The 24,936-nt window shown below is 39.2% G+C and overlaps 1 protein-coding gene across 3 annotated transcripts in view; it reads left to right on the top strand.

Annotated features, from left to right (window-relative positions):
* NCOA2 (nuclear receptor coactivator 2) overlaps positions 1 to 24,936 on the top strand; it is a 188,379-nt gene that overhangs the window by 60,381 nt on the left and 103,062 nt on the right. For all 3 annotated transcript variants that reach the window (XM_039702781.1, XM_039702784.1, XM_039702782.1), the window contains one exon: positions 8,952 to 9,196. The gene's annotated coding sequence lies outside the window, so the exon portion shown is untranslated. The remainder of the gene's footprint in view (positions 1 to 8,951; positions 9,197 to 24,936) is intronic.

Consider the following 24,936-nt stretch of genomic DNA (forward strand, 5'->3'; position numbering starts at 1 on the left):
CAAACTCCTTCTGACATCTATAAAGGCAAAACAGTCCTTTTCTTCTTTTTAAGTTCAAAATAAACCTCTAATTGGTTTATAGGGCCTTGGACTCAAGTTGATGGCACTTGTGTTTGTCTGGGATGCAGAAGGAAGACATGAGGGGAAGAGGGAGCCCCTTGCATCTGGTTAGCAGGCCCAGCTCTGTAATTGCCTGGAGATGAAAGAACCATTTGATGGTGGCCGTTAACACCTTCCAGTGTAATATCCCCAACTGCCTCTGCCCATCCTCCTAGGGCAGCTCACACAGTTGGCACTCTCATAGACCTGTCTCGTGCCCAGGAGGATGATAGATGGGAATGAGGATTTGAGTGGTATGGGAAGTGGGGTGGAGGAAGGAGGAAGTACAAGAGATGTGAGGCAGGAAACCCTGGTGTTACCGAAGGATGGTTTACAAAACCTTTTGAAGTCTGTTGATAGAAATGGGAATCTGTCCTGCTGTCATGCAAGAGGAGAAATAGAGTTAGGCATGCCAGCTGGCCACTTCTTAAAGAAAAAAAAATAATTTGCATCTGAAGGTGGTTGGTTTGCATGCTCAGCTGCCCTGTGCATGTGCAGTGGTATCAGCCACCAATGTGATGCAAGAGCTGGGAGTCTGCAGGGCCGTGGACAGGCGTGTGCACCAGTGTTTCCACATGTCCCCTGCTGGAGTGGCTACTCAGAAAACTGGAAAATGCAGTTGTCTCGTTTGCAGTCATTAAGGTAGCAGTAAAACTGGCCTGCCTGGTTAGAAACCAGTCAGGTAGCAGTCATATTAATGACCCTTAGCTTCCCAAAAAGGGGCTGAAGGGAGGAGTAGTGCTCATGTGACTCAAGGAGTGGATAAGGTGGGTCAATAGTCTGTGAAATAGAGGAGGACAGAAACGTGGCATGGGGGTGTTCAGGGTGCTCTGAATAGGTGCAGTGAGCATGACCGATCATTGCAGCAAAGTGTGAAGCTCTCTTTACCTCCTTTAATTTATGTGTAGTCAGAATTTCTTTGCACTCTACCTTGCATGAGAACATTACTTGATGAAAGCTGGGGACTGCAGTTGCGCTGAGCTGTAGGTATAGCAGCTTTTCCACTTGATCCCACTTGTACTTAATGAACACTTGAAACAATTAAAATATTCTCTCTCTTTTGAGAGATGCAACTTAACACCAATTGTGTTCAACAGAAACAAAAGCAGTTTCTTTATTTCTGGGGATATCTGCAGAAAAATCCTGGAACCAAAGAAGATGAGTCACCAAATTTAGTCATAACACTGGAACTGGTTTGATATTTAGAAGAACTGAGTAGCACTTTTGGGACAGTTTTTTTTAGAAATTAGAAATTAAATATATATGTTGTGTTTGTTTTATATTTTTACAGATAATGTTCAATTTTGTTTTATATTTTTATATAATGCTCAACTTTATATTTTATATATAATGTAATCTATGTAAATGTATTATTCTTAGTAAATTGAGTAGATTTCTCTCATTTGAAATGTGTATTTAAATGCTGTATGTTCTTTTGTGACTCAGGAATGTGTAGGATTAATATATAATAATTCTCTGTTTCTGTGTTGTAACTGTCACTGGAGGTATTAAACAATTTTGCATTTGGGGAGATTGTGATAGAGAAGCTGTCTCCATGGGTTTCATAGTGAGTTAATGGTGACTTGACTTAAAGGGGGAAAAAACCCCACGCTTGGCAAGAAATTAAAAAAAAAATCAGCACAATTTGAACCAAATACTGAAGTTAGTGTTGATTTTTCTTCCCTCTTTGCTGAAGAACTTACAAAAACTTCTGTAACTGCTGCACTGTGCAGTTTGCAGTGTATCCACCACACTGGCTGAAGGTGAGAGACGTGCCACTGAAACCGTGAGTGGGGCAGATTGATGTACTGGGGGCTTTCCTTAGTTCTTGTACAAGGACCTGGGACAGGCAAGCTTTTTTGTTAAATGCTTCCATAAGTTTTTGAGGATGTTTTCCCCTTACTAAATTTTCTTACTGGTTACTGCTATCACTTTGTGAAATTAGGCATTTATAATGCTGGTGCATGGTATAGTTTTGCCAGATTAATTAAAGCTATCAACTATGCATTATAGCTTGGAAACTGCTGTTTGGAGTATTCAGAGATTCTTTAACCTCAGTTGGAAAGAGACAGGAGATGGCAATAGTCATCAGATTTCAGAGGGCTGGTCTTCCTTAATCAGATATACTTAACTGGCAGTGAAAATGCCTGATCCTAGTCTTTGGGCTAGCTAGAGTTAATCTGTGTATGCAAAGGGGAGAAGCATCAAAAAGTGACTGAGGCTGTTTGGCATGGCAGGATAAATTGAGTAGCATAGGATGAATGCAGGGAACTTCTTAATAGTGAACTCTTAGGTTGGCTCAGTACTCTGGTGTGACAGCACGCTTTGAGCATTTCTTTCCAGAATAATGTGATGGTGTTTGGGGTGGTTTCCATGAGAGGAACCATTTGTGGGTTCCAAAGATACACCAAAAAAGAGATTATTAAGTTTTACAAATGTAGCCCAGACAGTAGAGGAGAAATCAGTGTATTAAATCAGAGCTGTCAAGCACTGAGGCACCAAACTCACATTTCATGCACAGTATCTGTTAGAAAATATTCTCTGCTCCTTCTCATCATGGATTTGAGGCTCATAATCTAAAATTTCTGTAGCTAAGCACACTGTTGGCATAGCAAGGTATTGTAAAAAAGGACATTTTATGCAAAGAAATTTGCAAATTAGGCACAAACAGTATAATAGAGGTTAATAGAGTTTAGTATTCATTATTTTGGTAAGGAACCTATGCATAACATGCATTTTTATGTCTTTAGGAGCAATAATATTTCTCAGTTCTGTGGAGAACTTTCTTGTGTCTCTGGAAAATGTATGAATTATATAATGTAGTTTTGAATTTTTGAAAATCACCTTGGTGGAAACTAAAGCATAGTTTGATAATAGTCATAAAGCCCTGTAGCAGAAATGGAGGTTTGCTCACAAAAATATAGGGTCACAGTGTATTTCTGTTGCAAGCCACAGTAATAAGAGGCAGGTAACTTCAAAAGGTTTGCTTTGGTTCAGTACCAAAGCCAAATGTGTGCCAGGAGTCATCTTCACTTTGATATATATCCTAAGAGCCACCTCAGTGGCCAGAGAATACTACAGGGGTATATGCATTTATTCTAAGGACTTTTTGTTGACTTTCTATGCAAGATATCCTTGCATCTGTGCTGGTACTTAGTTTTGCTTTTATAATTCTGGTTTAGTTTAAAAATAAGTTAAATCACACCTAAGTGATATGACTTCTGATATTCAAAAATCTGAGACTCAGGTGCATTGTCTTGAAAACAACAGACTATAAGTAGATTTATTTTAGTAGACAGCATATGGATTACGTACTGCTATATACCTGTTTACTATTTACTCTGTAGCTACTTTGGCACTGTTGTTCATAGACTAAGGAAAACAAATTCTCTTTTAGAGCAAGTACATGAAGTGAGGTGAGCTTAAATGTTGGTTTCAAAGAAGTGCTCATAACATAACCAAGCTTTAGTCAGCCAGATCAGTGCTTGAGGTGCTGGAAATTGCTGTGGATCTCAAGAAAAATTCTGTGGGGGACATGAGCGGATGTCCACAAAGCTATGACATGTTGACTCTTTGCATCTGGTGTTTCCCTCGATACTTGCTAAAGAATGGAAAAGTCATTCAACCTGAAGAATATTTGACTGAAACTGAATTACCTTGAACTCACAGTGGTGGCTAGGGTTAACAGCAGAGGGCTGGTGTTGTGGGTGCACATTGTGCTTGACTTGCTTTCTGAGTGTGCTAGTTTAAAACCCAGTGGGAAAATTAAAGCCACTCAAGCTGCCCCATTCCCCCGCTCCCTTCTGGTAGTGGAGGAAACACTAGGAGAGATTATAAAATATAATCACAGTTTACTGGAAAATTGCAATAACCACAGCAATGCTAATAAAAGAATGTAATAAAGTGAGTGTTTTACTCACAAAAGAGTATTTACCACTGGACAAACCAAAACACTTCCTGAAGAAGAACCCAGTGTGGATTCCCAGCCAAAGGCAGAATGGCAGCTGGCCCCATGCTGAGCCGTGTGGTGGATGGGAAAGCAAAGGCAGTGTGGCAGGGATGCTCCCGGCCTTACTTCCCTCCCAGCTGGAAAACAGTGGGAAACCAGACTGAACCTGGTGGGATGTGACAGGGCCTTGAAACAGCTTAGAGGACCCTTCCTCTTGGCCTGACTGCGGGAGCGGGACTGGGACGCTCGGTGGTTCCAGCTGCATCTCGGGCTCTGGTCACAGCTCCAGAGGCTGCTGTGGCTGCCATGGGTGAGGCTTGGGCCCATGTGGCTCCAGTGGGCTCCATTTTCTTTTTTCTGGGGCTCACTGGTGCTGTCTTTCAGCACCAAAGCAGAAATGCTGCGGTTCAGAGGAATGGGGAAGGGACTGCCAGCGGCAGAGGGGGACAAGGCCTGCAGAGCTGGCCCTGAGAGCTGCGCACGCCCTCCCTGGGTTCTGCTTCCAGCCTCAGCTTCCTCCTGCTGGAACCATGTTCCCACCATGGCGGGGTGGTATGGAATTAAACAGTGCTGGAAACTCCATCCCTTTTTCCTGCAACCAGGGCACCAAGGCAAGGGCTTTGTTTCATATGGCAGTGAGACACAAAACTAAGGGATGCGGTGCCACAGCAGTTGGAAGCTGTACATGCTGTTGTTGTCAGTATTGGTACTCACTTTTTTGTTTTAATAATATGCCCCAAGTCAGTAAATTCAATGGAATACAGGTAGAAGTTCATTATTCCATTTTAATCTACTTTTCAGTGTGAAGGCAAGCTGTGAGCAGCTGTGTGCAATGTATTGTGGAGCAGTAACCTTAATGTTAGGAGTCTGTTAATTTGCATAAGAACCATAATGTTTTATACTGAACTCATTGTGTCATGTTATTTGAACAGATTGAAATGAAAGAATAAACTACACTATACATGTTGATCAATGCATGAAGTAGTTTTTGTGTTGGTGCTAGGATTTTATAGTTATGTAGGATTATAGAATTCTTTGGGAGACTTCTTGAGATGAAGAAAGAATTATGATTTTGGGATTTTTGATTATTGAAAGTTCTAGTATTGTAGGAAATTATTTTCCTTATGATGATTTAAAGAACAGCTTCCCTAACAGAATTTATAACAGAATTCATTTTATTAATATAGAGAAGAATCCCTCACCAAATGAAGCCAGTGTTGTTGATCATAGCAAGTACACAGTTTGCATTGTAGTGTGGCTTTGTGATAATTGTATTAGCAATAAAAAGCTGTTGAAAGTTTTCAGGGAATAATTTGCATTTCAAAAATGCTGAAAACTACTTAAAAAAATAGAAAAAATTGAAACAGTGAATTTATGGACTTGGATGAGTCTTTGCTGTTAGGGAAAATACTTGATACACTTCAGCCAGCTGTCTTAAGTTCTTGTAGGAATCCACTGTTCTAAAGAAGCTTAGTCTTCAGATGTTTATTTCACTGCACTGAGCCTCACCTTTTTCTTGACATATATAACCAAGTGTTTATACATTCACAAATCTTATATAAATACATGCAATCCTAGAGCCTTTTCAAGCATATCCATTATCAGTGTTTTATGATTTGTTTTACATTAAAGCTTTCCTACTTGAAGTAGTGTTTTAGTCCATAAATATTGATTTTGATGACAAAATAATTGGGTTAGTTTATGTTAAACAAACACATAGCTTTTTTGGAGGTCTGCTGGATTTCAGAAGAGTTTTTAGGAACACATTATAGTGGTCTGTAGGAACAAATTCCATTGCAGTTGGTTACAGTTGAGAGACAACTAGCAGTGGCTGATACTTCTAATCACTTGGGCAATGCTGTATGAATTCAGATACTTTCCTTTTTCTTCACTGAAAAAAGTCCTTTGCTGACAGCAAATGTTTATACTCTGCCAAATGAAATAGTGCATGAAATTCTGCTCTTGTTTTTTAAGCAAGAAGTTTTGTGTAGTTTCCATGATTGTACGTTGAAGTACTGAAGTTTCATTCAACCTAGTTATATTTTTCATCTGAACTGTAACTAGTGATCAAATAATTATTCTGGCTTTTAAAAAGTACATATAGCTAATATGGATGCTTGATAGCCAGTTTCATTGCTAAATTGAATTCAAAACATGATAAAATTATTTCTTAGTAATTTTGGAAAATGGTAATGAGCTTTTAATGCTCATTTTGTTTTACACATTGAGGTTGAAGCTTCACAGTAGATTTTCATAAGAATTCACATAATTGTTCTGGGAGTGTGCATGTGGGTCCCATACTACTTTTGCCATAGTTGTTAAGACTTAGGTGCATCAAATGTCTTAGACTAAATATGATCTTGCAGAAATGGCTAGTAATTCCTTAAAAATAATTATTTCTTATTGAAAAATAAATGTTATATTGCATTTAATCCATGTCATAATTAGCATCTGTCTGTGAGCATGTGACTGTTTTTCTTTTCCTGGTCTCCTCTTCTGGACCTTATTTGTACAGAATATTTACAAGAGCCACCGGGAAATTGTTGCCCTGTTTGCTCTTACAAGCTCAGTATAAAAATCTGTAAATTGGACTTTGCTCTAAAAGAATGTTATCTGTTTTGAGAGGTTTCCCTTTTTCTTTTTTATATATATTCTTTCCTTTGTATATTGACAGCATGCTGCATTTGTTTTTCATGCTGAGATAAGTAACTAAATAGCTAGAGAGAGAAAAGGAAAGAAGAAGCTTCCCAGTATTTCATTTAAGAAGGCTATTTCCACTCCAGGGAGGGGCAGGTGATCACAAGCAATAGTACTGTGTGAAATTATTCTTCCCTTTTGTAACTTACACAGGGCTGCTCCTGATTTACTGCAAATGGAAAGTAAAGTGGTTTTGCTTAAATTCTCTCTATTAGCTGTGTGTGACCTTAATCAGGAATGAAGCTAACTCATTTTACTTCAGGTCTTCCTGGCCTAGAAGTATTTTTGAGCAGCTGTAGCTTTTCAGGCAGTCATTGGTACCTCCAAGATGAAAACATCTGAAGAAATGCTGGCTGCGCTACGTGCTGTCCGATGATGCTGTTTGCTGTATTGCTGTAGGCATGCAACAAAACTGGTGGTGAAGGCAAAGGCAGCTTGCATGGCATGGTGCTCACTCCAGCCCTGTCCACCCACAGCTCCTGCTCCTCAGCTTGACCACTGAGGTGGTAGGATTTGCACAGTTCTTGATGGAGTGAGCTGAATGAGTTAAGCTGTTAAGGGCTGAAATGAGAGTGCCAGAAGTTGCAGTAAGGAAGACTGCCTGGTTCTTCCCAGTATAGGATGTTCCTTGGAGCTTTTTATAACTTTACAAAATGTTAGCCTTTGGGGCTAGGCAGTTGCTGCCAGTTTAATTTTTTTTTTTTTTGCTGCCAAAATAATTTAGCTCTCTGTGAGCATGTGTGGAAAAAGTTGTTTCTCATTGTAGATTAAAAAATAAAAGCCACAAACAAACAAAAAAAACCCCAAAAAACCACAAATGAAACAAAAAAAAAAAACCAGTCTTTTTTTGGAAATGCTCCATGTCCCTCCCTTTGAAACAGAAACTAGGAGTTGGAGTGTGGGAAGTGCTGGTGAAGGGGTCTGGGGAAAAAGAGCCAATTACGAGTCACAGCTTTGCCTTTGTCAGCACTGCAAAATTCTCAGATCGAAACAAACTTTAACTTTTTAAAGAAATTACATATCTCACGTGGTGTCTTGGGCATATGAGAGGTATGTGGCCTGGAAGAGGAGAGGGAAGCTGGGTTTGTACCCTAGTGCCCGAGAACTAGAAGCAAAGCCGTGGGACATTGACTTGAGTGGGACACTAGTGTGGTTCTGCAAACGAAACAACAAAAAAAAAAAAACTAGTCTTTTTTTGGAAATGCTCCATGTCCCTCCCTTTGAAACAGAAACTAGGAGTTGGAGTGTGGGAAGTGCTGGTGAAGGGGTCTGGGGAAAAAGAGCCAATTACGAGTCACAGCTTTGCCTTTGTCAGCACTGCAAAATTCTCAGATCGAAACAAACTTTAACTTTTTAAAGAAATTACATATCTCACGTGGTGTCTTGGGCATATGAGAGGTATGTGGCCTGGAAGAGGAGAGGGAAGCTGGGTTTGTACCCTAGTGCCCGAGAACTAGAAGCAAAGCCGTGGGACATTGACTTGAGTGGGACACTAGTGTGGTTCTGACTCTAGAATGCCATAGACTGAGAACAGGGGAGGCAGATGTGGTGGGAGAGTGAGAGATAATACTGGGGCAATAAAGAAAGAAGGGGGAGTCAAGGGGAGAGTGTGGCACTGCTAGCCAAGCCTGGAAGTGACTGAGCTGGGAGAGATGAAAATTCTTGGGGAGCAGGGTAAGGAGAGACTTGGCAGGGGTGCTGAAGGTAGGAATGGAGAAGGACCAGGGCTTGAATCAGCATTGGCCAGAGGATATGGCTTGAGGAAAACAGGCAGAGAAGTTTGTTCTGGAAGGTCCAGAGATCCTGAATGTTAAGTAAACACTCTTTGATTTCAGTAGAAGTTCTTTGAGGATGTTTTCAGTCATCACTTATGGCTAATTTCCATGCAGAGAATCATTTCACATTTGCAACCAATTTGATATTACTGTCCCACAAAAGCTGCATGGTACATCTAAAGATTTCAAACCAGCTGCTGGTTTTTTGTAGGTGCCAGTGTGACAGTGTCTGATGTCTTCATTTCTTACTTCTAGAAGAGGTGAATGCAAACATTTTTCCAGTGTGGCAGTGTCCAAGTCAAGGATTGTCAAAACTGAGCTTATCTGTTCAAATCTCTTTTGTTTGGCCCCTTGTGAGGAAGCCTCTCAATTTAATGGTATTAAGTCACGTGCTAATGTGCTGGTTTGTTTTTTTTTTTTTTTTCCTGCAGGACTCCTGCTCTGTTCCGTGCACAGGATGGACTTGCTCTGGGAATGAATCTGGTTGATGCATTGGAGAAGGCTGTTCTCTGGAGTACCCCTGCCTCCCTTCCAGCAGAAGTCGGGACGTGCGTGGTGGACGAGGCAGGGGATTGCAGAAAGCAGGAGCCATTCTGGTGCTCTGTGCAGCTGCATGCTGCCCTGGCGAGCGGGACTCCCTTCCTGGCTGTGCTGCAGACTTCTTAGGTGATGCTAGGTAAGTGGCTCAATCCTGGCTTTTCTTATGCCTTTGCTCACTGTGTCTTGCTTTCTTGTGGATGACTTGAGATCTTCGGATCTTGCTTGGAAAAGTACTGACCACTGGTGGCTAGGGGTGAGGCCGTGGGGGCTGAGGTTTGGAGGTGCTATATAAAGCACAACATAATGCCAAGTCCTGTGAAAAAATTAGGTCTGAGTTATGCCAACCTGGAGACAAAGTTGTCTTCAGAACTGGAGAATCAGTTTTGACCTTCAAGCTGTCACTGCTTTAGTTAGGAAGCTAGGAATAACACAGTTATTCTAGGCTAGAGTAACAGAGTAGGGGTAGGACTAACCATTATGCTGATGAAGCACTCAGCTGCACCATTGAATTCACAAAGAAATCTCTTGTTCTGTCTTCCAAAAAAAAGTTTGAGTAGTGTGCAGTAAATCAGGTATAGGACCATACTCCAAATGCCAAGACTTAAACAGATTATTGTTTTGATTAGTGGTAATTTTGTAAGTTTTTGAACGGTGCAGAGGTGCTGTGGAAATGGTATGACATAACTGTGACGTTTACCATGCCACAAAAGCAAACAAAGGCAAAGTTTAGGTTTTCTGAGATTTAGCTTCAGATATCTCCTCCTATGAGTGCTTGCATCCAGATTAGTTTTAGTGTAGACATTTGTATCATGCAAGATGATTTGGGGTGCAAGAAGCACAGCATTTTTTTATGCTGTCAACTCAGATTATATATGTACATAAAATTAAAATGACATGTAATTTCATCATTCATTGCAGGCACATGATTCTTGTGCCTGGTTATTGTATCAGATACTAAGTAGTGTTTGTAATGCCCACTATCAAAATGACTTGGAGTCTGAATTTCATCTGCATTTCCTCAATTTTGGGGTTTGTATTTTCCCAGTGTGATGTTCATAGTTAGATACAATGCTGTTGTAATCAGTAGATAACAGAGAATTTTTTGGCCAAGGCATGGTTAAGCTAAATATTGTTTCAACTTAGCTAAACTGAATGAAAAAAAACATTAAATCAGGTTTTATGAATTAACCAAGAGCATGTTTTCAATGCCTAGAAACATGGTGTGTTTGCCGGATAAGCTATTTCTCTCTATTGCAGGGAAGAGAGAGAGTAAAAAACTATGAAGGTTTTATAATGGCTGAATATTATATTAAATACACAGAGTAAGAATGTACGTTCCCCTTCCAGCCTGCTCACAGGGGATCTACTACATACAGCTCTGTGAAAGGCTGCACTAATGCTTTAGGTGTTGAGCAATATTTCTAAGTGCTGCTTTCTAAGAAAACATGAGGTATTTTTGTTTGACTACTGCTGTGCAGTATGCAAGTCTTTCTTTAAATCTTTGAAAATAAACAGAAAAAGGCAGTGGGGGTGGCAGGGAAACAATCTGTATTTTATGAGCAGAAGTTAAAAATGAAATTATTTGCTTTATCTAGAGCATTGAGAGTTATGTTGCAATTAGACTGATGCAATAGCACGCATTACGAAAGGATCTCACCACTGGCAGAGCCCGCTGCAGGAAAGCACGGGGCTGGAACAGCAGGGGTGTTGTGGGCCTGCAGGGCAGCGTGCTGGCACAGCCACACCGCGGAGATTATCAGCTCATGTGGGACAGGAACGCCAAGGAAAATAGAAACTCTGCCATTCCTGCGTCTCCCATAAAACGGGGGGTGGGGGGAGAGAAGGAGGGTGACTTGTTTTTATCGATGTGCCTACTTTATTTCAGTGTCACGTCTAATCCGGTGTGGAAAATGTTTTCTGTTATGTCAAAGAAAGAAGGAATGGAAATGGCAGCTAATTATGAGCTAATATACTTCAAATGCTGCTAATAAGAGTGGAATTTTACTCAGCTCACTCTGTTTCTGCAGCAGAAAAGTAAAATTTCTCTTGAGTCAACTGAAACATCTGTTGAACAAATTGGTTCAATTTCATGAGTCTGTTGCTAATTCAGAAAAGTAGATGGTGTTTTATAAGATCAGTAGAGTCAGGGGGTTACAGCCCATATTCTTTACTTTTTTTACTATTATTAAAGTAGTTCATGTCAAAATGTTTTGTTTTTATGAATATAGTAATACTGTGGTTAATGCTTCTAGTATTTCAAGCTTTACCTTTGGTTTAATGAGTTTTCTTCACTGTTTTTAATCAATATTACTAATAGTCTTTAAAGCTGTGTAATTCCAGCTTTGTTTCAAGTTCTTGGTAGTGGAGCAGTTGAGCAGGTTTTTTTAAAAAAAATTCTCTTCCAGTACATTTCTATTTCTAATTTCTGTTTCTCTTTCTTTGTTTCTGCATTTTTACCTAGTCTGTTTTACTTATGAAGTATAAATATTAATATAGTTTTAGTTGCTCCTATCGCTGTTTTCTCATTTGGACTGATTCTTTGTAGATTTGCAGATGTTTGTAGGTGACAAAGCAGTTTATGGCTTCACATTCTAGTTGCCTAAGAATATCTTAGAGTCAACGAGCTGACATGAATAATAAGAAAAGAACAAAGGGAGACATTAAGAATAGTTTTTCCAATATTTTGTTCCCATGTGTCATAAATGTTTTAATTTTATCTCATATACATACATGCATCTTCGAGTTCTCAGGTATATATCTTAACACTATCATCACTGAAAGGAAATCACAAATGTAAGATCATAGTTAAGTTCTGTGTGCTTTACTGTTAAATATTATAAAATCATTGCAAGTCCTTCCTATGTTCTACCTGTAACTGGCTGTAGTACTTTGACATACTTGAAGGGGAAAGCTGGACTTTGACTTTAGACAGTGAATATGTACTTTCTTTGTGCTGTGTGTATAACATGGAAGATACAAGATTGGCATTAACCATGTGCATTCAGGGTGATTGTAAGCTATGATATTTTCAGCTTTGTGGTCAGGGTGTCTATTTAGAGTAGCTTAGTGTATGAGGGATGTGGATGAAAGTTGATAATACTTTCTAATGTTACTTAAAAAGTGAAGGAAATGATCAGTTTATTACAGCTGGTTTTTAAGCTATAATATTTCTTCGTTATGTAGTCTTTAACTTAAAAGATAATGGAGGTATAAATAGAAGGACAGCAGTGTGGGATATCATTGCTTTTGAGGGATTGCTGACTGAGGAGGAATGGAGATGTATAGACAAGTTTTCTGAATGTGCACGAGTACTATGTGTGCAAAAAGCTGCCCCACTGCCCATAAAATGTTGCAAACTCCCCACGTGCTGGTTTTGTCCCTGGTGCAGCTCACTGAGGCTGCAGATGACGTTCATGAAATGAAGTGAGGGGAAAGTTTTGTGGCTGAAATCCTGTGCCAAGTCTTTTTGAAGTTGTATGCAGCAGCTGTGCTGTAGCTAAAGAAAGGCTTTCTTTGCCTCCATCATAACATCTGCAAGGTCTTTAACAGCAGAATTGTTCCACTGTGATGTGTCATTTAGCTAATCTGGGTTGCCTTCATTAAGTCCTTTTTTCTTCTCCTTATTAGAAATGCTCACATTACTTTGGGAAATAAGTTTGCAAAGATCTGGACTTGAGCATTTCTGTGTAGAAACAGTAGGCTTCAGTCAGAAAAAAATAAGAAGATGAGTGGAAACTTTGTAGCTCAGTGAGTCTCTTCAATCTGAGCAGCTCTAGATGGGCATCGTGAATTGGATTATTATGTGTCCTCTCTTGTTTGGAGGTTAGGCGCTGAACATGCGGCCAGTTTTTGTGGAGATGACACAAATGTGACATCATGGCAGCTAGCATTGGTCTGACAGCTTCCTGAAGTGTGGCTTGCACCCTCTGTGCTGGAGTGTTACCCCCTCTCCCTTGTGCCAGTGCTGCTGCAGCCACAGCTCTGGGCTGAGCTGGCTCAGGGAGCCAAACCAGAGGACAGCTTGATGCATTTTTAGTTGAGTCACTTGGCTGGCTCTTCACCTCTTCGAACTTTCTAACTGCAGAGTTGGACAAATGTTGCTGCTGAAGATGGCCTGGTAGGGAGGGGTGGCAGGACCCGCCTCTTGTAGTTGTAAATTGCTTTCTAAACCATGCCTTGGTTGAGAAGGCAACCAAGTGTTTTTAAGAAACGTCTCTTGACTGCATATTGTGTTTGCTTCTAAAGTAGAGCGAAATCAATCAATCAGGTGAAATTTTGAAATTTTAGCTTTAGTGTTTCTTTGAGTTGAAGGTTTTTACACAAGGACTTTTAAACGGAATTTTTATTTGGTCTTCTTACAGAGTGAGACTAAGCATTCTGTAATTGTTCACCCTGTAAGCACTGTGAAGCTGGTGAGTTCTTAAAGCCTAAAGGGTGGGATCTAATGGTCTGAAATATGAGGTTGTGGTCTTGGAGAGTAAAACAAAGGTGGAAGAAATGCTGCCCCTTCTGTCTCTGGAGGATTTTGGCTATCTTGACTGTAAATATCTTGGATTTCGAAGGATACCTGACTTTAAAACAGTATGTTCCAAACTAAATGTGGAGGAATAAACTGTAAATTAAATGGGAGTGTGTGGGGTTTTTTTGGTAAGAATTACCACATTTTATCATCAGGAGTTACTGGACATCCGTTTGCTTTCCGGTTGAACAGTAGAATCAGTCTTCCTTCTGTAATCTTGTAGGAAAATGACTGTACTGGAAAAGCAAGAGGGCTGATTTACGTAATTGTACTCATTGCAGAAGTTTGGTTTGTGAGTTCCAATTCACATAAATAAGCATAATGAGAGAAAAAGACAGGAAACATGCTCCTGCCTATTAGGCTTTTTAAATAATATTTGCAAAATTATCTTCTAGTCAAATTGTGATTTTCTTCAATTTATGCTAGTAAGGCTGTGGTTATTCCCCATGCTCACTGTCTATAAAATTGAACATATACTAGCCACAATGAAGAATGAATGTTACTCTGTGCAAAATAATAAGGTTTCCATTATTGCTGCTATTACAAATTACTTGAAATACTGCATATTGAATGGAAAAAGTTAGGTCTGCCTGCATGTGTAGTTCAGAGTGCAGCCTGCCTGCCGGGGAGTGTGACGCACCTGCCTCCTCATCTGAGAGTCAGCAGGGTCTGAGCATGCCCCGGTGGTAGCTGGGCATTTCAGTCTCACACGTGAAAAACATGTGTTTCCTAATGCCTAAAGAGCACAGCTAGGCCCTAGGAATAGATATGCTTGGCAGCACTAGTCCAAAATATGTATTTTACGTAGATATTTAAAAATAATTAGCAAAATAAGATCATAAAGTCAGTAAAACTGAGCATATTTAATACATTCTGGTTCCAGTGACGTTACTGTGAGGTAAAGGCAAGCAGACCACGACTTGTTTCAAAAACAGGAAGCACCTACATTTATATAAATTGCATAGTTTCAGCTGTCATAAATGTGGTTTCAATGCAGTTGCAGGAGTAAAGCCCAAAGTAGTTATAACCAGCTTACTTCCTCTTCCAGTCAAAGTGCAAATAGCCATATAATTAACAATCTGTGGCTCATTTCTGTAGCTGGGTTAAGTATTCTGTTTCGCCTGTTCAGTCACTGTATAAACACAGAGGGAACTTGACTTGGTTAAGAACATTTTGAAACACAAATATCCCCAGTCATAACCAGATCTGCAGATTCACAGAAGAGGGTCTTCAGTTGCCCCTCGAGTTTGGCAGCAGCTATGAGACCTATGAGTGTGGCTGGATCTCTGCCAGGCTCCTTGGAGAAGAGTGATTCTTGCCAAGTTGGCTTCTTGCCATGGTAAACTGCATGGGGCAGCAAAACCTGCTGCAGAGCTGGTAGACAGTTTTTCTCTTTAGGGACTTCCCTTCTTACATTCCATTACAAATTGGCTTTATTCAAAGTCTTTTATCATTAATTTTTTGAGGACTGATTGCTCAGCTTTTTTGGACAGCTTTTTTCTGAGTTAATTCAGCCATCCTGCCTTTGACTCTACTCCATGCACTTAGTGTGACAGAAAAGCATGAGTACAAAAGGATAAGAAAGAGTTCCTCTTCTGTTCCTGTACACTCTCAGGTTGGTTTAAATATGCTTTAGGCTGCTTGGAGAGCCTTTGGAGAAAGCCCTAACTTCTCATCCAGACAAGGCCTGTACACTCTCTGTCTCTGCTGATATAATGCACTTGAGCAGCAAATGCCTACTGAATATTCCCTATGTACTCTACTTGCTAGAAAGGACTGTTGAGGAGCCTTTCCAAGGAAAGTTTGCTCACCAATGAGATGTTCCGCAGGGAGGCACTGCAGAAAATGAAGCTGCAACACTGGCTGCATATGGTGATTGAGTGTGCCTTTTCTTCATGTGATAGGTAGCACTGCCTTTTGCAAAGCCCTCTGAGAAACCTTTAGGCAGAGCTCAACAATGATTCCTCTGTCCTAAACATAATGTAGAACATTTCTCTTCCCTTTCCTGGCTTTCCTCTTCAACTATCAGATAAATAGTGGAATATCATAAATTCATAGTGACCACCTTTTGTCTTTAGGCCTTAAAAGGACTATTACATCCTGTTCTAGTGTTTTAATTTCTTCAGGAAAAGCTGTCAGACCCATTTTGTTGAAACTGGAACAACCAGAAAAGCTACATCAATGACCAGCACCTTGACTCATGTTTGAATGGAGTTTGAAAGCAGTCTTAGCAGCCTGTGCATAGCAAACAAGATATGTACAGCAGTGATTGCAAACGGAACAAAGTCAGGGCAGAGTTCTGCTTTGAGCTCTATAGTGTTTTAGCTATGATGGACAGACAAGGGAAGACCAAAGAAAATAAGAGCTCCTTTGAGTCTTGTAATCCATGGTGGTTACATATATTGAAGTGTTTCTTTCATTCTAATTAAAATTTGGAAACTTTCAGGTTTATAATGTTTTTTTATTGTGTAAGAGATTTCTTTCTATTCTTCCAATGTTGTTCAGAGAACATTCAGCTGCCACTCTGAAGAGTATGGTTGCACAGCTTCTGCTGCTGCGTCTGCTTACTCTGTGTCTGTAGGTAATAATTTATCATAACATCAATATAACATTACCTTTAGTCATTCAGAAAAGCCTTATCTTAGGTGCTTGCCAGAGTTACTCATGTGTTTCTTTGCTTAGCGTGACATGGCCATATTTTCCTTCATGGCTTGATTCCTACCCGGGCACAGGCGATGAAATGTGCTCACACTGCGCTGTGCTTTATCACTGACTGAAGGGATTGGACCGAGCTGTGTTCTAAAAGACAGTAGGGCCAGTCAGCTTGTTGCAATGAATGGATTGCTCTTATTCGTGGAGGAGTATCGTCCAAACAGTGGTCTCTGGGCCAAGACCAGCCTACAGGAAATTTCCATCTGCTCTGCTTTTTACCAAAGGAGATGGAGAGCAGCTTCACTGCAGCAAATGCTGCCCAGCAACTGGACTGCACTGGAGGCTTGCCACAATCCACTTTAGAGGGCTGGCTCTGAGGGAGTGGAGGAGCCTTCCTTCTCTTGTGGTGTGGCTTTATTTCCATGATAATATCTTGATAATATTTGTAGGATGGCTACTTGCAGCATGTGCAGGCTGGCCAGGTTGGTGACTATCCCAAGGACTAGGAGGTAAAGCCTGTGAGAATTAGCTGGTGGGAGGTTCTGCAGCCAACCACTGAAACAGAATTGCCAACTCCTTGTAATAGGTGACCTCTTTTAATAGAAAACCACATCCTTTAAAACACTTCATTAAAAATGCCTTTATCAACTCCAAGCTCCTCTGCCATATAAAAAGCACCTTATTTGCATATGAAGTAATTCAGATTCAAACTTCTAATTGCCATTTGAGAAGTCAAATACTAATATTTGAGTGGATTTTGATATTATAGTCTTGTATTGCCTTTTAGGAGAATCGCAAGATTAATTTGAGACTGTAACTATTAAACCAAAAAAGAATATGGGAAGATGGAAAGCTCTGTATATATATGAAACAATAATAATATTAATAAAATTGTATGTGTACTTTTCATTGTCATGCAGTGATAGTCTATAAAAATTTTATTATCCTGAGATAACATGCATATCCATTACATGAGAGCACTGAATACCTTTTTAATCTGTGCATATCATCCAAAGAAAATACTTCTAACAATTGTCTCCACACTTGATTGTATGTTTTTATCATCATAAAGTTAAATACTAAATTAAGATTTAGATTTTTATATGATTTATAATTTTTTTAACTTTTCCTTTTTTCAGCTTCATTGTTTTAAGAATTTTCACACCTAGGAAATCATTAGGCTCTTGTACTAATGAAAATGGTTTAGGCGAAAATGAAACAGTAGAAAAATCATGTACAAATTGGGTGATTCAAATTGGTTCTCTTTAAGAACTCAACTTACTATGATTCAGTCAGCTGATATGAGAAGAAACTTGTTACTTTTTGTACATGTGTTTATATAAATAACCTGGATCGCTTAATTCCAGTACAGTCAAATGGAAATATATGTGGTAGTAAGGAGTTACTGCAATTTTTCTGGTCTCTAATTGTATAGCAGAATTGTTCTTCTTAAATAAAACTGAAAGAAAAAGATCTGCATCATAGATACCTCATTGCTCTGTGGACCTACATAAAATCCTGGTACTTGTAAATTCCCCTGAGCCTCATCAGGTTCCTGTAAAGTTTCTGGCTCTGGCATGAAAGATCTCTTTCCTGGGGACAGATAATTTCTCCTTATCAGGAATGAGGCCCATATGAGTAAACTAACCATATTATCAAGACCAGTGTTAAATTCTCCAAATTGCTCCGGTAATATAAAGAGTAATATAAATTCATGCTCAGTTGCAAACTTTCTAAACTCACTTTTTGCATTGTAAGAAAATTAGAAGAGATGCACAAACTTACATAAAACGCTGATTTGGTTTTATAGCATTTCTTTGCTACTGGATGGATCATCTTGGGGTTTGAGTCAGGTTTCCTGAATTCTCAACCTCACTTCTTCAGTCTTTTTATCTCCTGATAAGTTGTTGCTCCAGTTGTTTGAGCTCTGCTCTAGATCAGACTGTTCTGCCAAGGTGAAAAATTTCCCTGTGTTGAGACATGTTGTAGATACCTCTGGGTACCTTCAGCCTTCTCTTTTGTGTTCTTGAGAGTCAGTTCTGTTGCCTTGTCTTTGTTTCTCCTTTTATACTGGGCCTTTTCCTCTGTTCATTTTGCTGCTGATAAGCTGAGTGGAGTAGGTTTCCTGTAACAGCATCCATCTTGCTTTCCCCTGGGTGAAAGACTATTCACTTGTTCCTGGCCTGGATCATAGGTGATCTCAGTCCTGTTAACAGATGTCTGAAAGCTGTGTGTATATGTGCACACAGTTTATTTATTTTTTGTATTTATGTATATAATATGTATAATAAACATCTTGTATACAATTTTATGTAATATCTAATAGCTAATGTCTGGCATATGCCACCATGTTTGCCAGTTAGATGAACTGCTTTCATTGTTTTAATGTACTGACTTCTGTTTTACTTTGGGTTTTATTTATTTCTCTATGAAAAATGAAACATTTTGAGTAGTTTTTTCTGTTTTCCAAACATGTCATTGACTTAGACTGAGCAGTTTATGGAAGTAATATATGACTTCATGTATAGCATTCTAAGGAGATGTGCTTTGCACATATAAGGTCTTGATCTTTTCTGTAAGAGCTGCTAAATCCTATGTGTGGTCTTTGCTGTACCAAAGAAGTGAGATGGTAGACTGGTGTTGCCTTAAAATCTATATATTGTTGGTTTTTTTTTATTTGGGGTAATTTTTAATTCTGTCTCTTAGTAAATAATTTGACTTCATAACTATTAGAATTTTGCATGTGAATGTATTTTATTACCTGCTTGGAAATGGCTTCATGCTGTTATTTGATTGATTATTCTCTGGTTTATATTACTTCACTGATCACAGTGGCAAGGGCTGGTTTTATATTCTCTTGTTACATTTATGAAGGGTTTAGCAACTAAAAATCAAATGTGAAATGGAGCAATGTAACTATTCATGCAAGTGCTGACTTGTGTTTATATTCTTGAAGACTGAACATACTTGTATAAATGCTAGATTAAAAATAATTTTAAACATCACAAATCTATCACAATTAATAGATTACAGTAAAATACATATCTGTGGAAAAGTATCTGGTTTTATCTCCTATTAGAAGTTAAATGAGGCCTGTGTGTCTGTTTTTCTTTAAAGACTGTCTAGCAAAATGTGCAAGATTGATTTAAATATTGTGGTATTACTTTTAGGTGATCTATTAGTATAGCCAGCTGTTTAGTTGGGTCCTTCTAAGTTAGCTTTCTGTGAAATAGCAAGAAGGTCAAATATTTTCCTTTAGTTTTAACCTCTTTTCCTATGGAAACAAGGCTTGTGAGGTCACACCGTGCACTTGTGTAGATGCACACACATCCCTTCAATTCTCCTCATTATCTTTTGAACCTATTGCTGATTTTGATCACATTTTTTGGCACAGTGGAGAGCTTGAAATTCACATCCTGCAGGTTTTGTGAAAATAAGTAGCTGAGTATAGGTGGAACCACCTAAAAGTGCCCTGACAGGGGGAAAGGTTGCAGCATGAAATAATCTTGTTAGTTGTCTGGGAATCCTAGCGATGGGGAAAGAGAGGATTTAAACAAATGTCCCAGCTGTGGGAAAAACTTCCTTCAAAGCTTTCACCTTTCTAGACAGCGAAGTCAACCAACCAGGAGGTATAAATCTGTGGGAGATGAGGGTTAATTAATTCTGTTGTTCATGAAACTGCTTGTTCCCTTGATATTTAATAATAGTAATATCAGTAGCATAAATGTTTCCATGAAATATATTTTGCATATTTAGTTAAGGTAAATATATAGGGATATTCTTATGACAGTCCTAATTTTCAGAAACATTTTTCATTTTTACTATGAACATTAATTTAAATGTTTATAAAACGTCTTCTCTCCCTATTAGTACAGATTGAGCAGTTCTTTCCCCTTACTTCTGAAATGACAGATACTGTGAATGCTTTCCAGCTCTGTTTTGTGTGTTGTTCTGGATTGCAACTAGCCAGAAATGCTGGAGAATTCGTGGCTCTATGATTGTGCTCCAAGGGAGTTAACTGGGAAGAACAAGGTCGGTACAGTATGCTTACTGAATATGGAAATAATAATAATTATAAAGCTAACCAACAAGAACTGTATTCTTAATAAAATGTGTGGGTTTTTTCAGTGTAATCATATGACTATATAATACAAAAATTGCTTTGAGAGTAGGTCAAAGATTACGCATAGCAGAGGCTTGTGTGATTGGTTATGAACAAGCGAAAATAGGGTAAACTTTTGACCCGGCAGCAGCAAATGGAACTGTGTAAAGCACCTACAGATGGCAGGATTTAACGTATAGTCGGTCTCTCGCCCTTTCACAGCAATTACGATCATATTACAGCAGGCACCGAGGGGAAGGCGCTCTGCAGCTCTAATACAGTGCGTCTTTGAAAGTTTTGAATATGCAGTTGCGTTTTGTTTTTGTAGGGCCATCAATTAGCTTAGCAAGAAGAATTCCACTTTTGTTGCTCGTGTTTGACTTGACGAGTTCCTGACCAGCGTGCCGAGACCATTTGGAACAAAAAAATCATTTGAACGGTCTGAATAATTTCGATAATTCAGACTGCAGTAGATTTATTGCTAAGCTTGAAAGACTCAGTGAAAGTTTTTGTGCTGTTTTCCTGTTGATGCAGGCTTGAAGGGATGAGGAGAATGTGATTCCAGAGGGAGCTCTGGGAAACAGCACTTCCAGTCAGCTCCTTGGATTCTTGTTTAGGTTCATGCATCTTCCTAGTTGAGTTTTGAACCAGTTTAAAGTTTGCAAAATTTAAACTTCATAAAGACCAATCAATAAACTGCTTATTTGACAAGACGGTGGCATTTAGATTATTCAGTGTCTTTTGGTTTTGTTGTGCCTATGAAATACATGGAAAATTAGAAGAAGTGAAAGTGGTGTGAATTAGAAACCAATGATTGCCCATTTCCTGTAAATTTTGTCAGTTACAAAATCAGAAAGCCAGTTGCACTTTTGGCACAGACTGATAGTTCTGAAGTTATGTGAGCATATTTTGTGTAATTCACTGCCTGTCGGATGTTTGTGTATCTTGTGTATGTACGTGTGCAAACTTTTCCCACAATTGTTTCTCCTATCAGGCTTTGAGGTATCGGCATTTGGGAAAAGAGTGAGTTATAGAAGACATGCTTCCTCCTAGCTGCGATCCAGCCACATCTCCCTTTCCGTCTCTTTGCGTTGCCTTCTGGCCTGTAATCTGATGCGAGTGCCAGATGTGGGGAGGTGGAGCAGAAGCAATCCAAGCTTTTTAGACCATTTCATGGAGGAGGTTATTTTATTATATTTGTGGTTCACAAAAAATTTTCCTTTGGTTTTTCAGAATGACTTCTATGGAGAGTAGAAATTGCAAACATATGGTAGTAAGCTAAATAAGATACTGGAAAATGCTCTTTGGAGGAAGAGAGAATTTTTAAATACTGATAAAGCGTGGTTGGTTGGATTTGGTGGTTTGGGTTTTTTTTTTCCTTTTAAATCATGCTGAAGCTTGCACTGTACATAGACTGCTGGGTGTAATTCCATTTCTTTTTGGAGATGAATTGTGTTCATTTTAGCCATGCCTGTACCTGCAGCAAAGAGCTGCTGCTGCAAGCTTTAAGGCACTTAAATGCCTCAGTGGCTGCCTACTACATGAGTTTGATCTGGTCACACAAGATTTCAAAACTTTTCTGGTTGTTAAAATGCAGTGAAATGGAAACTACTCTCCTCAAATGTCAAACAGTGCACACTGTCACAGATTAATTCCTTCTACAGTTTTATAACACCCCTCACACACAAAAAAACCCACCACCAAAACAAACTTTATGTCAGTTAAAAATCCCACTGGTGCTTTCCCCTCTTTTACAGATGAGCAGCTTTCAGATCACCAGGTTTGAGTTGCACTCAAAATTTGGCTGGACCTGTTAAGTCCCAGCTCTTCAGAGTGGGCTCACAGCCACAAGTGCTGCCCTGTGCTCTCTGTGGAGGCTGGGCTGGGGGCGTTAGGGTGGCCTCTGACAGAGATGGTGGGTTGGCAGGGTTACCTCACAAACCTCATTAAAACCTCATCGAGTAATCTTAATCTAAAGCTAGTAGTATAATTTTCACTGTGAGGTGGGTGTCTGTTGTGTTCACGACTTTAATGAATTAAGGCTTCTTTGCATGACAGCAATTTCACCTGAAATTAAGGGCAGTTATTGCCAGCTTTCTGCCTCATAAGTACCAACTTCTTAGGGGTATTCTGAATTTGTTGTACTTGAGAAATGCAAATCCAAAAACAATTCTATAGAAAAAGAGGATTCTTAGTACATGAAGTAGAAAGGGAAATGAAGAGGTGGGTTTCATACTGGGGAAAGAAAAGGATTTTCAAAACCAGAATATCCAGACTCATTTTGTCTAGTTATATTCTTGTTCTTTTTGAAGTCTAAAAAGGTATTGAAGCATTATTACTGAAATGGTATTGTTGAAATATTATGGGATTATTCCCACAGTTTCACTGATTAAAATAGAGATCTAATTGAAGGATGTGCACTTTTCACAGCTATTATGTAAATAACTAGTCTTGTATTCCAGTTCCTGAAATATCCTGAACAATTATAGTTACCTGATAAATACCCTGTATGCTGCTTTAAAATATAAAACCTATTAACACATCAACCAAACTGGGGGGTATATTAAACCTGTAACAGTGACCTGTGCTTTATAATGGCTGCATATTTTTCTTTTAATTCTAATCATTACTGCTTGCCACAGTATAAGAGAGATGCTCATATTTCCTAATCATTGCTGGAAATAAAATAGTTAAAATGACTCTTCTAGGATTGCTCAAAGCTGAGTACGAAGGTTTCCATTATGAGTGGCACAAAAAGTTCTTATCTACCCTTTGGTAAGTAGGTGAAACACCTGTGTGCAGTAAGGGTAAGCTCAGTTTCCTTTTAGTGTTATCTAAATACCTAATTTAGTTTTCCTTTGTATGTGCTCTGAAAGAGTGACCAAAGCTATCATTTCTTAGACCACACCTTGCATACAGTTTCAAGTAAAATGGTGGGCTTTTTCTGCCTCCAGAAGACAACTTTCCAAACCTGCTGGAAGCTTTCCTTGTTGTCCTGTATTGAGGTATTGCTCACCTGTGTCGGTACTTGCCTGGTTTGACTTCGGCTTGAAATTAGCGTGGCAGGAGAGCATCATCACCTCCATACCAGTGATATTTAGGTTTCTGCAAGAGAACTATTGTCACAAGAGTATTTTGGGTATTGAGAAGTTTTAAAGTTGTCAGTAAATCATTTTATAATCATTGCAAATAAAGTAATAGAATATAGTTACAGTATACAGTATAACACAGCTATTTTTTTGTGCTGCTCACCAGGCTAAGTGCTGGCTGTGTAATTGGAGGATAAAAGCAGTAATTTGCCCATACATATCTAGCTAAAAGAACATTTTTTCTTGATACATTTAAGTTGCTAGTGGAAGTGTAGACAAGGTTCAGCTTCAGATCTATTCCCCCCCCAAAGTATCAAAATCAAGGTGAAATATTTGTTTCAAGAATGTGTTGAATTTGATACACTTCATTTGTAAATGCATGAGGAATGCCACAGATCTTCCAAAATCTTCTCTTCTCCTCACCTAAGCTGTGAAGATTTCTGGCTTTGCACAATATTTGTGACATAACAAATGTCTTCAAAATGAAAGAAGTAACTGGACACATTCATTTTCCATAAGACATGGGTGTTAGGTCGATACATGCCTTCAGCAGAAGAGAGGGAGCCAGGAATATGATATTTGTGCCCCTGTTGGCTCAGGGAATGGCTTTGACTCCTGACAGTCAATCCTGAGGAGCATTGGGATCACTGGTAGGGTGCAGATTAGTGAAAGCTGATTGGCACCATCACCAACCCTTCCCCATGTTTGTGGACGTGACCACTTACAGCTAATAAGCTTATAATAATTTCTGCTTAAGCACAGGTGGTGAAAGTAGCGGTGAAAAAAAGGTAAGGAGCTTAAATATGGAGAAGGTACGGGGCAAATTGTGATGGAACACGTGCAGTGGGTGCTAGTGGTCCCTCACCTTTTGCACGGAGGCGTGTGTTTATCCCAGTCCTCAATGCTGATACTCCTGTTTACACACCAGCTCTAGGGTAGGGGAATCAGAGACTCAGCTCCAACAAGAAGCATTGCTTATCTCTCTGCTATATCAAATATTTTTGCAGTTGGGCATGAACATCAAGACTTTTGAGGGCTTCTTGTAAATCTTATGCAGGAAATTATTCATGAGGGGCACATTTTGTTGTCTGTCTGAAGGACTTGCACAAAGGAATTGAGGAATGTATTTTGTTTGGTCTTCTGAATGGTTTTGTATTTTGAAAGCTTAAACAATTCTCTTCTCTAAACCAGATTGCTTTTCTGATTGGAAAATAACACATGCCTTCCTGCCTACTTTGCATTTGTTACCTAAATGGAGTAAATTCAGCTTGGGGAGGCTTGGAAAGAAGAGAAGGATTTCAAATTATTCCACTTTAATTAATCCTAGAAAAATTCTGGCAAATCTGTCTTTTCTTAGTGCATGCTGGATATTCTTAAACTCCATTTCATTCTGATCACATAAACAAGTCAGGATAGTTTTTTTTTTCTCCCTATGATGGTAGTTTGATTTGCCAGTCACTAGGTTTTGGGTTTACCTCTTTTTGGTACATACAGAATAAGGAGCGTGTGTTTTT

This window comes from Passer montanus, unplaced genomic scaffold (genome assembly GCF_014805655.1).
Source record: "Passer montanus isolate IOZ18808 unplaced genomic scaffold, ASM1480565v1 scaffold16, whole genome shotgun sequence".
Taxonomy (NCBI): Eukaryota; Metazoa; Chordata; class Aves; order Passeriformes; family Passeridae; genus Passer; species Passer montanus.